This window comes from Rattus norvegicus, chromosome 15 (assembly GCF_036323735.1).
Source record: "Rattus norvegicus strain BN/NHsdMcwi chromosome 15, GRCr8, whole genome shotgun sequence".
NCBI classification, from domain to species: domain Eukaryota; kingdom Metazoa; phylum Chordata; class Mammalia; order Rodentia; family Muridae; genus Rattus; species Rattus norvegicus.
In genome coordinates this window covers 67,171,881-67,184,833 of record NC_086033.1, presented here as the reverse complement: position 1 = coordinate 67,184,833, position 12,953 = coordinate 67,171,881, and positions in this window count along the sequence as shown.

Here is a 12,953-nt window from a genome sequence, read left to right as displayed (position 1 = left end):
AGTGGTGACAGAGTTTTATGACATATACTTAAAGATTGATCTTGAAGGAGTGAAACCGTATTTGAATCAGATAAATAAAATTTGATCAAGGAGAGAACTTTTTGGGAAAAACATACGATGATGTAGAAAATAAGCTTGTTGCAAAGGTAGCACCATTTCAAGGCAGTTTTGACTATATAAATTCACATAATCATCACATAAAGAAAGAACCAGTATCTCTAAAAAAAACAAAAAATCGTTTCTTGATTTTTACTTACCTTTACTGTATTAACTTATATCCTGTTACTGTTTATGTTATTAGTTGGAAATTCCAGAATCATACTGCCATAAAATTTAAAATACAAATGACTTAAAGTGATGTAATTAAATCTAATACCTTTTTTCTCTCCTTACCTGAGTCATGTACATGTAAAGGTACAACATCCACATCATACTTGCTACTTAGCTTTTAGCCACTTAGAAGTCATCTTGGTTGTGATGTATCAATTGTTATTATATTGTAATCTACATATTTGAGTAGATATTACTGTCTTTGGTAATGATCTTTTATTAATTACCTGGTGATGCTGATTCAAATTTTCCAAAGAGAAGGTATTCTCTTCAAGAAACAAAGGCATAATTTACTGACTTAAGACAAGAAGTAAGATGATGGGGCTAAGAATTTGTATCTTCTTCCTGAAACTATGTAGAAGAAAAAATAAATTCATGCTGGTCAACTTTCCAGAGCACATATTACAGCAATACATGGAAAATTCTTAGTTCAATGAAAATAGGCCTTAATGCTGAGTATATTTACATGGGATAAAAAATAGGGATGTTAAAATAGCTTGATACTGTCTGTGTTTCAGGAACCAACTGAGACTCTTGGAATATTGACTAGAGACTAGGAAAACTCTACAAATATAACAATGTACCATATCAAAATTAAAGAAGACATCAAGATTTTAATTTAAATATTATTTTTTGCTACTTCTAATATCTTGAATGTGAGAAAGTTTGTGTTGTGGGGTACCAGTTAAGTCTTTCTTCCTGCTACTTGTTTGCCAGGCAAGATAAGTCTCCAGGTATCAGATGATCATAAAATTTCCATCTTCCACCATGCCTATAAGTCATTCTTATTGCTGCTATTGATTTTAATAGATGTATTGGGCACAGTTTTATGTATCTTGCAAACCAATCTTGATTCTTGCTTCATTAAATCCTAAAAAGAAATTGGAAAAAAATCAGAAAGTAGAGACATAGTCTGTAGTTCTTGATTTTCCCAGAAAAATGATCTAGATGAAATAAACTCACCATTTTGAGCAAAAATGTGATGACAGCATGAGTTGCAAATACAGAAACTTTCACTGCATTGTAAACCAGGTCATTCCTATACCTGCCACATTGTGGAAAGTTCCCCTTACCTCAGAGTCGGCTCCATCTAATCAAAACCAAGGAACACAATTTAGTAAATTTTTCCCTTACATTTTCCCAAGTGCTTATGAAAGCTGCAAATATTTGTGTCTTTTATATTATATTTTATATATTAAATAATTTTGTATTTAGATATAAAAAGTAATCGTGTTATTTGTCCTAAATTTATTGCTCTATGTGTTATGAATTTCTTTTAAAGATTTACATTTTTTCTTCATTTATCTAAACATTTCCCACAATTTCCTCTCCCGTGTTTTCGTCTTGCTTTGTTACTACCAGTAGCAATGTGGTTTATGTTTACAGATTCTATTTTCTAAGGTTCTGATAGTGCTTTGCTTGGTGAGCCTGAACTTCTCCACTGTCCTGTTAACCCAAATGTGATTGGCCACTGAAAAGGCATACATATTCATATGGATATGAAAAATTTCTAATAGTATCTGTAACATTGAGCTTCTAGTACCTTGACTTTTACAGACCATCTTCCAAAATTTCAAGTACCATATTCATAATTCTCATAACTTCATATTAGAACTCCATTTAAAGATACACACCTTCAAGCCATAATCAAGTGGATATGAGGCAATTACTGACAGTTGACTTTAAATATGTATGAACTATGTCCTAATTAATAAAACAGATTTGGTATAGGCATACACACTGGAAACTTGGAGTACCATGTGGAGTATATAGAGAACAGAGTGGCTTTTCCACAAACCAAGAAACACCAACATTTCGATGCAAGGCTCCAACAGTTGGTAGAGATCCCTGGATAAACTCTCCTTTTATCAACTCAGAAGAAACTAGCAGTGTCCAGAACAGTATCTTATACATCTAGTCTCCAGCATCTCAAGAGGAAATATTCATCTTTTGCAGTCCTTTCATTCTGTGGTGCTTTATTACCATGACTAAAGAAAATAAAAGACTCACAGAAACCAATTCCAATATAGTCAGAAAATTAGTAAGAAGTTTAACAAAAGATATAGATGATAAACGTGCAAAGGATGTATGTCCAGTACCACATGACTACAATTGTAAATTAAGCCAGCATAAAATATGACTAACATCAAATAAAATTGTAAAGAAATAAAATAAAGCCAAGATCTATTAAATTGCTAGACGAAAATAAATTGTATGTGCTTGCCGAAGTTCTCTGCAGCTAAAATGCTCATAGATGTCTAAAATATTTCTTTCTATTCACGGAGTTCACAGCTGAGCATAAGGAATATAATACATTGAATCATTTCAATATTTTTCCATGCTGTATATCATTAATTCCCATTTCTTTACACTCAGATCTTGTCATTATCCAATTTCAGGATTTCTAACATGGTTCAACAATATCTACTTACCACATTCATGCTTATCTCCTCCCTTCCCACTTTCCTTCCTTCTTTCCTTCTTTCCTTCTTTCCTTCCTTCCTCCTTCCTTTCCTCCCTCCCTCCCCCTCCCTCCTTCCTTTCTTCATTCCTTCCTTTTTTTTAATACCTTTTCCCCTGTGCTCACTTATTCTTTGTTTGGTCAAGGGGTCTGATTAATGTATCTTTATGGAGTGGGTATCACACTAAAAGTTACTGAACCTAGGAAGCACCATAGAATTCCTAGTCTGTCCTACAAATATAGTCTTATGAATCTCCTTCTTTATTAAAAAAGTCTAGAAAGGCTTTTAAAAAGAACATTAAGAATAGATAACAATATAATATGTTGAGATGTGCCTTAATGTGTTTATATTTCAGATTTTTATACAATGTTTTTAATCATATTGTTCCCCTCTCAACTCCCCCAAGATCCATTCCCCAACTTTCCTACCACCCAACCTAATGTTCTCTTTAAAAAAGTGCAAAACAAATGCCAGCCCAGGTTACTGTATCCAGCAAAACTCTCAATTAACATTGATGGAGAAACCAAGATATTCCATGACAAAACCAAATTTACACAATATCTTTCTACAAATCCAGCACTACAAAGGATAATAAATGGTAAAGCCCAACATAAGGAGGCAAGCTATACCCTAGAAGAAGCAAGAAACTAATCGTCTTGGCAACAAAACAAAGAGAATGAAAGCACACAAACATAACCTCACATCCAAATATGAATATAACGGGAAGCAATAATCACTATTCCTTAATATCTCTCAACATCAATGGCCTCAACTCCCCAATAAAAAGACATAGATTAACAAACTGGATACGCAACGAGGACCCTGCATTCTGCTGCCTACAGGAAACACACCTCAGAGACAAAGACAGACACTACCTCAGAGTGAAAGGCTGGAAAACAACTTTCCAAGCAAATGGTCAGAAGAAGCAAGCTGGAGTAGCCATTCTAATATCAAATAAAATCAATTTCCAACTAAAAGTAATCAAAAAAGATAAGGAAGGACACTTCATATTCATCAAAGGAAAAATCAACCAAGATGAACTCTCAATCCTAAATATCTATGCCCCAAATACAAGGGCACCTACATACGTAAAAGAAACCTTACTAAAGCTCAAAACACACATTGCACCTCACACAATAATAGTGGGAGATTTCAACACCCCACTCTCATCAATGGACAGATCATGGAAACAGAAATTAAACAGTGATGTAGACAGACTAAGAGAAGTCATGAGCCAAATGGACTTAACAGATATTTATAGAACATTCTATCCTAAAGCAAAAGGATATACCTTCTTCTCAGCTCCTCATGGTACTTTCTCCAAAATTGAACATATAATTGGTCAAAAAACGGGCCTCAACAGGTACAGAAAGATAGAAATAATCCCATGCGTGCTATCGGACCACCACGGCCTAAAACTGGTCTTCAATAACAATAAGGGAAGAATGCCCACATATACGTGGAAATTGAACAATGCTCTACTCAATGATAACCTGGTCAAGGAAGAAATAAAGAAAGAAATTAAAAACTTTTTAGAATTTAATGAAAATGAAGATACAACATACTCAAACTTATGGGACACAATGAAAGCTGTGCTAAGAGGAAAACTCATAGCGCTGAGTGCCTGCAGAAAGAAACAGGAAAGAGCATATGTCAGCAGCTTGACAGCACACCTAAAAGCTCTAGAACAAAAAGAAGCAAATACACCCAGGAGGAGTAGAAGGCAGGAAATAATCAAACTCAGAGCTGAAATCAACCAAGTAGAAACAAAAAGGACCATAGAAAGAATCAACAGAACCAAAAGTTGGTTCTTTGAGAAAATCAACAAGATAGATAAACCCTTAGCCAGACTAACGAGAGGACACAGAGAGTGTGTCCAAATTAACAAAATCAGAAATGAAAAGGGAGACATAACTACAGATTCAGAGGAAATTCAAAAAATCATCAGATCTTACTATAAAAACCTATATTCAACAAAATTTGAAAATCTTCAGGAAATGGACAATTTCCTAGACAGATACCAGGTATCGAAGTTAAATCAGGAACAGATAAACCAGTTAAACAACCCCATAACTCCTAAGGAAATAGAAGCAGTCATTAAAGGTCTCCCAACCAAAAAGAGCCCAGGTCCAGACGGGTTTAGTGCAGAATTCTATCAAACCTTCATAGAAGACCTCATACCAATATTATCCAAACTATTCCACAAAATTGAAACAGATGGAGCCCTACCGAATTCCTTCTACGAAGCCACAATTACTCTTATACCTAAACCACACAAAGACACAACAAAGAAAGAGAACTTCAGACCAATTTCCCTTATGAATATCGACGCAAAAATACTCAATAAAATTCTGGCAAACCGAATTCAAGAGCACATCAAAACAATCATCCACCATGATCAAGTAGGCTTCATCCCAGGCATGCAGGGATGGTTTAATATACGGAAAACCATCAACGTGATCCATTATATAAACAAACTGAAAGAACAGACCCACATGATCATTTCATTAGATGCTGAGAAAGCATTTGACAAAATTCAACACCCCTTCATGATAAAAGTCCTGGAAAGAATAGGAATTCAAGGCCCATACCTAAACATAGTAAAAGCCATATACAGCAAACCAGTTGCTAACATTAAACTAAATGGAGAGAAACTTGAAGCAATCCCACTAAAATCAGGGACTAGACAAGGCTGCCCACTCTCTCCCTACTTATTCAATATAGTTCTTGAAGTTCTAGCCAGAGCAATCAGAGAACAAAAGGAGATCAAAGGGATACAGATCGGAAAAGAAGAGGTCAAAATATCACTATTTGCAGATGACATGATAGTATATTTAAGTGATCCCAAAAGTTCCACCAGAGAACTACTAAAGCTGATAAACAACTTCAGCAAAGTGGCGGGGTATAAAATTAACTCAAATAAATCAGTTGCCTTCCTCTATACAAAAGAGAAACAAGCCGAGAAAGAAATTAGGGAAACGACACCCTTCATAATAGACCCAAATAATATAAAGTACCTCGGTGTGACTTTAACCAAGCAAGTAAAAGATCTGTACAATAAGAACTTCAAGACACTGAGGAAAGAAATTGAAGAAGACCTCAGAAGATGGAAAGATCTCCCATGCTCATGGATTGGCAGGATTAATATAGTAAAAATGGCCATTTTACCAAAAGCAATCTACAGATTCAATGCAATCCCCATCAAAATACCAATCCAATTCTTCAAAGAGTTAGACAGAACAATTTGCAAATTCATCTGGAATAACAAAAAACCCAGGATAGCTAAAGCTATCCTCAACAATAAAAGGACTTCAGGGGGAATCACTATCCCTGAACTCAAGCAGTATTACAGAGCAATAGTGATAAAAACTGCATGGTATTGGTACAGAGACAGACAGATAGACCAATGGAATAGAATTGAAGACCCAGAAATGAACCCACACACCTATGATCACTTGATTTTTGACAAAGGAGCCAAAACCATCCAATGGAAAAAAGATAGCATTTTCAGCAAATGGTGCTGGATCAACTGGAGGGCAACATGTAGAAGAATGCAGATCGATCCATGCTTATCACCCTGTACAAAGCTTAAGTCCAAGTGGATCAAGGACCTCCACATCAAACCAGACACACTCAAACTAATAGAAGAAAAACTAGGGAAGCATCTGGAACACATGGGCACTGGAAAAAATTTCCTGAACAAAACACCAATGGCTTATCCTCTAAGATCAAGAATCGACAAATGGGATCTCATAAAACTGCAAAGCTTCTGTAAGGCAAAGGACACTGTGGTTAGGACAAAACGGCAACCAACAGATTGGGAAAAGATCTTTACCAATCCTACAACAGATAGAGGCCTTATATCCAAAATATACAAAGAACTCAAGAAGTTAGACTGCAGGGAAACAAATAACCCTATTAAAAATGGGGTTCAGAGCTAAACAAAGAATTCACAGCTGAGGAATGCCGAATGGCTGAGAAACACCTAAAGAAATGTTCAACATCTTTAGTCATAAGGGAAATGCAAATCAAAACAACCCTGAGATTTCACCTCACACCAGTGCGATTGGCTAAGATCAAAAACTCAGGTAACAGCAGATGCTGGCGAGGATGTGGAGAAAGAGGAACACTCCTCCATTGTGGGTGGGATTGCAGACTGGTAAAACCATTCTGGAAATCAGTCTGGAGGTTCCTCAGAAAATTGGACATTGAACTGCCTGAGGATCCAGCTATACCTCTCTTGGGCATATACCCAAAAGATGCCTCAACATATAAAAGAGACAGGTGCTCCACTATGTTCATCGCAGCCTTATTTATAATAGCCAGAAAATGGAAAGAACCCAGATGCCCTTCAACAGAGGAATGGATACAGAAAATGTGGTACATCTACACAATGGAATATTACTCAGCTATCAAAAACAACGAGTTTATGAAATTCGTAGGCAAATGGTTGGAACTGGAAAATATCATCCTGAGTGAGCTAACCCAATCACAGAAAGACATACATGGTATGCACTCATTGATAAGTGGCTATTAGCCCAAATGCTTGAATTACCCTAGATCCCTAGAACAAACGAAACTCAAGACGGATGATCAAAATGTGAATGCTTCACTCCTTCTTTAAATGAGGAAAAAGAATACCCTTGGCAGGGAAGGGAGAGGCAAAGATTAAAACAGAGACTGAAGGAACACCCATTCAGAGCCTGCCCCACATGTGGCCCATACATATACAGCCACCCAATTAGACAAGATGGATGAAGCAAAGAAGTGCAGACCGACAGGAGCCGGATGTAGATCTCTCCTGAGAGACACAGCCAGAATACAGCAAATATAGAGGCGAATGCCAGCAGCAAACCACTGAACTGAGAATAGGTCCCCTATTGAAGGAATCAGAGAAAGAACTGGAAGAGCTTGAAGGGGCTCGAGACCCCAAAAGTACAACAATGCCAAGCAACCAGAACTTCCAGGGACTAAGCCACTACCTAAAGACTATACATGGACTGACCCTGGACTCTGACCCCATAGGTAGCAATGAATATCCTAGTAAGAGCACCAGTGGAAGGGGAAGCCCTGGGTCCTGCTAAGACTGAACCCCCAGTGAACTAGTCTATGGGGGGAGGGCGGCAATGGGGGGAGGGTTGGGAGGGGAACACCCATAAGGAAGGGGAGGGGGGGAGGGGGATGTTTGCCCGGAAACCGGGAAAGGGAATAACACTCGAAATCTATATAAGAAATACTCAAGTTAATAAAAAAAAAAAAAGTGCAAAACAGAAGAAAAACATGCAAATACAAAATAACTGAATTCCATATGTTGGCTAACTACTTCTAAGCATGAAATCTGCCCCAGAGTACTGTTAATGCTTTTGATTAAAACTGTATATTTATTTAGAGAAAAATTACTGTCCTAAAGTATCAATGTTAAAATTCAGCTGTATTTCCAAAAATAGACTTCTTTAAAAACATATTTACTTAAATTTTCACCGTAATCAAGGTACAGTAATTAAATATTTTCATTGTTAGGAAATAGAGATTGGCAGGGAAAAGCACAGAGAGAAGATGAGAAGACTCATCAGATGAATTTCATGTGTGAAGTGAACTCATACAATTGCTCATTTACCCAGGAGAAAAGTCTCCATAGAGAGAATATTCATGCTGTAAACTGACATTTTATAATATATAAATTTAAGTATTGGTTTTCTTAACATCTAAAGCAGATTGAAATCCCTAGGTTGAAATCATCTTGGCACACACCACTAATGCTTTTTATTGCCAATGAGAGAAACAATGACTTGACTCCTAGTTAATCCTTAATATTGTACAGAAAGCCAGTCATGGTAAAAGCTTGAATTTAGTTCTTTATGTGGAATATAAAATAAAAATCAAATGCTAGCTTTCCAAATGATCATTCATAAAATCAACCATTTTCTACAATGATTTTAAATATATAAATTAAGATTATTCTCTCATTACTCAACTAAACTACACATAAGTACATATGCTTATAAATTACTTCTGTGAGGCATTTGCTTCTTTTTATATATTTGTGTTATCCAATTTCTTTTTATTGCATGTGCACTTTTGTGTAGGATGCTTGTATGTTGGTAGATCTACAATGGTTCCTATGTAGATGGCAGAAGAAAATTTGTAAATGCTGAATGATATAATAAAGCTGAAAGTTAAAATAGTTTTAAATGTCAACACATTTCAAAACTTTTCAGTTTAGTCTTATGCTTTTTATTTTTTGATAAAGACACATTCAGAAAATTTTAGAGTTAACTTCATAGTCTAGAGAGACGATTCAAGAGTTAAGAGCCCTTGATCTCCTTGAGGTGGATCTGAGTTCTGTTCCACAAATTCTTATGGAGGCATAAACATTCTATTGTATCTTGAAAAGTTTTATGAATATGCAATGGAGGAGTTAGAGAAGGGACTGAAGTAGCTAAAGGGATTTGCAACCCCATAAGAAGAACAACAATATCAACCAACCAGATCCCCCAGAGCTCCCAGGGAATAAACCACTATCCCAAGAGAACACAGGGATAGACTAATGGGTTGGTCCATCTGCATATGTAGCAGAGGATGGCGTTTTTTAGGCATCAATGGGAGGAAAGGCCCTTGCTCCATTCAAGGCTTTATGCCTCAGTGTAGGGGAATGTCAGGGCAGAAAGGTGGGAGGGAGTAGGAGGGTGGGTGAAGGAATACCCTCATAGAAGTGAGGTGGGGTGGGGTGTGGTGGGATGGGGGAGAAATAGCAGGTTTCTGGAAGGGAAAACAGGAATTGAGATAACATTTAAAATGTAAATTAAAAATGCAATTAGAATGAATATGCTTTCTAATAGTAAAATAAATATCCACTAGAATAGCTGTCTCTGGATGGCCTTTCCTTCAGTTACTGATCTACTCTTTGTCCCTGCATATTCGTTTGACAGGAGGAATTCTGAATTAATATTTTTGAGGCGGGTAAGTGTCCCCATCTCTCAACCAGGGACCATGCGTAACCACTAGATATGGTCTCTACAGATTATCTCTCCCCTTTGTTGGTTATTTCAGCTAATGTCCTTCCTGTTGGGTCGCCACCCCCCCATCCACACTGCTACAGATATACTTTCAAATTCCTGACACTCTGTACTTCTTCCCCATCTCCCCCCATATCTGAACTGTCCCCCCTTTTCACTCTCTCTCTTTTCTCCCTCCTAGATCCCTCTCTCCCTCTACTTCTGAGAGATTATTTTATTTCCTCTTCTGACTAGGACTCTAATATCCACACTTTGGTCTGATCTGCTTCCTTCTTATGTTTCCTATGGTCTGTGAGTTCTATCATGGGCATTCCGAGCTTCTTTTTGACTAATGTCCGTGTATCAGAACATACCAAATGTGTTGTTTTGTGGCCGGGGTACCGCACTCAGGATGATATTTTCAAGTTCCATCCTTTGCCTGCAAATTTCATGAAGTCTTTGTTTTTAAGAGCTGAGTAGTACGCCATTGTGTAAATGTACCATATTTTTGGTATCCATTTCTCGGTTGAAGGACATCTAGGTTCTTTCCAGCTTCTGGCTATTAGAAATAAGACTGCTATGAACATAGTGGAGCATGTATCTTTGTTATATGTTGGAGCATATTTTGGGTATAGGCCAATGGGTGGTATAGCTGGGTTCTCAGATAGAACTATTTCCAATTTTCTGAGGAACTGTCAGACTGACTGATTTCCAGAGTAGTTGTACCAGTTTATAATCCCACCATCAGTTGAGATGTGCTCCTCTTTCTCTACAACTTCACCAGCCTGTGTAGTTTATTAATGATGATGTGGGAATCTTGTAATCTATTACGATAAATGTAATTTATAATTTTAAGTACAAGAATCAGTAATGAAAATATGAATGCTTATTATCATTTCAATTACATTTCACTCCTCCCCTTTTGATAAAGTCATAGAAAGTTTTTCAGTTAAAATCTATAGAACTGGGCTGGAGAGATGGCTCAGTGGTTAAGAGCACTGGCTGCTCTTCCAGAGGTCCTGAGTTTAAATCCCAGCAGTCACATGGTGGCTCACAACCATTTGTAATGGGATCTGATGCCCTCTTCTGGTGTGTCTGAAGACAACTTACTTACAGGATACTTATATATAATAAATAAATTTTAAAGAATCTATATAACTTAATTCATTTTAAAAAATAATCTTGACCCATTTATTTCTTCATCAAATATTACTTTGTATAAATTCTTTCCTAGGTATTTTTATATCTCTGTTTGCAAGACTTTTTCAACAATTTTAAATTTTATGCAAAAATTTTGTAAGGATCAATTGTAGCACCAGTGATAGTTGTGTAATATGGTCGTATTCCACAGTCTAATAAAACTATGTACATTGTACACATGAGTACTTGATTGTCCTCTTAATTTAATGAAATGAAAAGGAAACTAAGATTGTGTTTGAAATAATATACAACTGCTTTTTTAAAAAATTTACAATCAAGCAGTTGTGCACCATTCCCAGTTCCTCGTCCCTCTTTTCTCACCCTCGGCTGTGAGAGGATGCTCCCCTACTACCAGGCATCCCAAATCCCTTGGTTCTTCAGTCTGTCTAGGATTAGGTGCATCTACTCCCACTGAGGCCAGGCCTGGCAGTTTTCTACTACAAATGTGTCAGGGCCTCAGTCCAGCTCCTGTATGCTGCTGTATGAGTTGGTGGCTCAGTCTCTCAGAGCTTTCAGGGATCCTGTCTGTAAGCACACCATACCATCGCTTTGGGTCTCCCAGAGCGATGGATCCCCAGTTGGGCTCCTTACTGGACCTCCTTTCCCTCAGTTTCTTCTCCATTTTTGTCCCTGCAGTTCTTTCAGACAGGAACAATTCTGGGTAAGAGTTTTTGAATGTGGGATGGCAACCCCATCCCTCCTCTTGATACCCCGTCTTTCTCCTGGAGGTGGACTCTACAAGTTTCCTCTCCCCACTGTTGGCCATTTCATCCAAGGTCCATCCTACTGATCTTGAAAGTCTCACTTCTCCCTCTTGTTTGGTACTTTCTAGAGCGTCTCTCCACCTCCCACCTCTGAGGCCCATATTTCTATTCCTTTTGCTGGCCCTCTGGGCTTCTCTCCTGTCTTCCCCTCCCACACCTGATCTTGTTCCCCCTTTCCCTTCCCTCTCCCTTCTTCCACCAAGGCCCTTTCGTCCCTCTGCCTCCTGTGATTATTTTCTTCCCTCTTCTGAGTGGGACTGAAGCATCCTTACTTGGTCTTTCTACTTGTTAAACTTCTTAATTTATGTGAGTTGTATCCTGTGTACTCTGTACTTTTGGGCTAATATCCACTTACTATACACCATTAGTACACACCAACTATGGTCACTGCAGCATATTTTCTAGTTTTATCCATTTGCCTGTAAAACTGATGAGGTCCTCATTCTTAATAGCAGAATAGTATTCAACTGTGTAAATGAACCACATTTTCTGTATCCATCCTACCCTTGAGGGACATCTGGGTTGTTTCCAGTTTCTGGCTATTACAAATAAGACTGCTGTTACCTGATGGAACATGTGTCCTTATGGTATGCTGGGGTGTCTTTTGGGTATATGCCCAAGACTGGTATAGCTGTGTCTTCAGTTTGGTCTATTTCCAACTTTCTGAGGAAACACCAGATTAATTTACAGAGTAGTTGTACCAATTTTTAGTCCCACAAGGAATGGAGGAGTGTTCCTCTTTCTCCACACAGTCAGTAGCTTGTGCTGTCCCCTGAGTTATTGATCTCAGTCATTCTGACTTGTGTGAGGTAGAATCTCATGGTCATTTTTATTTACATTTTCCTGATAACTAAGGACTTTGAACATTTCTTTCAGAGCTTTTTGTCCATTCGAGATTCCAAATCTGCAACCTACAGATTGGGAAAAATCTTCACTAACCCCATATCTGATAGAGGGCTAATATCCAAAATATATAGAGAGAACTCAAGAAGCTAACCTACAAAAACCCAACAACCAAATTTAAAAAAATGTGGTACAAAGCTAAACACAGTAGAAAGACTCTTTGATAGAAGATCATATGCATGTAATTTGATAGGAAGAAGTTTACACACAGCTTTATACTTCTGAGGCATTCAGGGTCTGTCCCATAAAAAAATATATATATATATATATATATATATATATATATATATATATATATA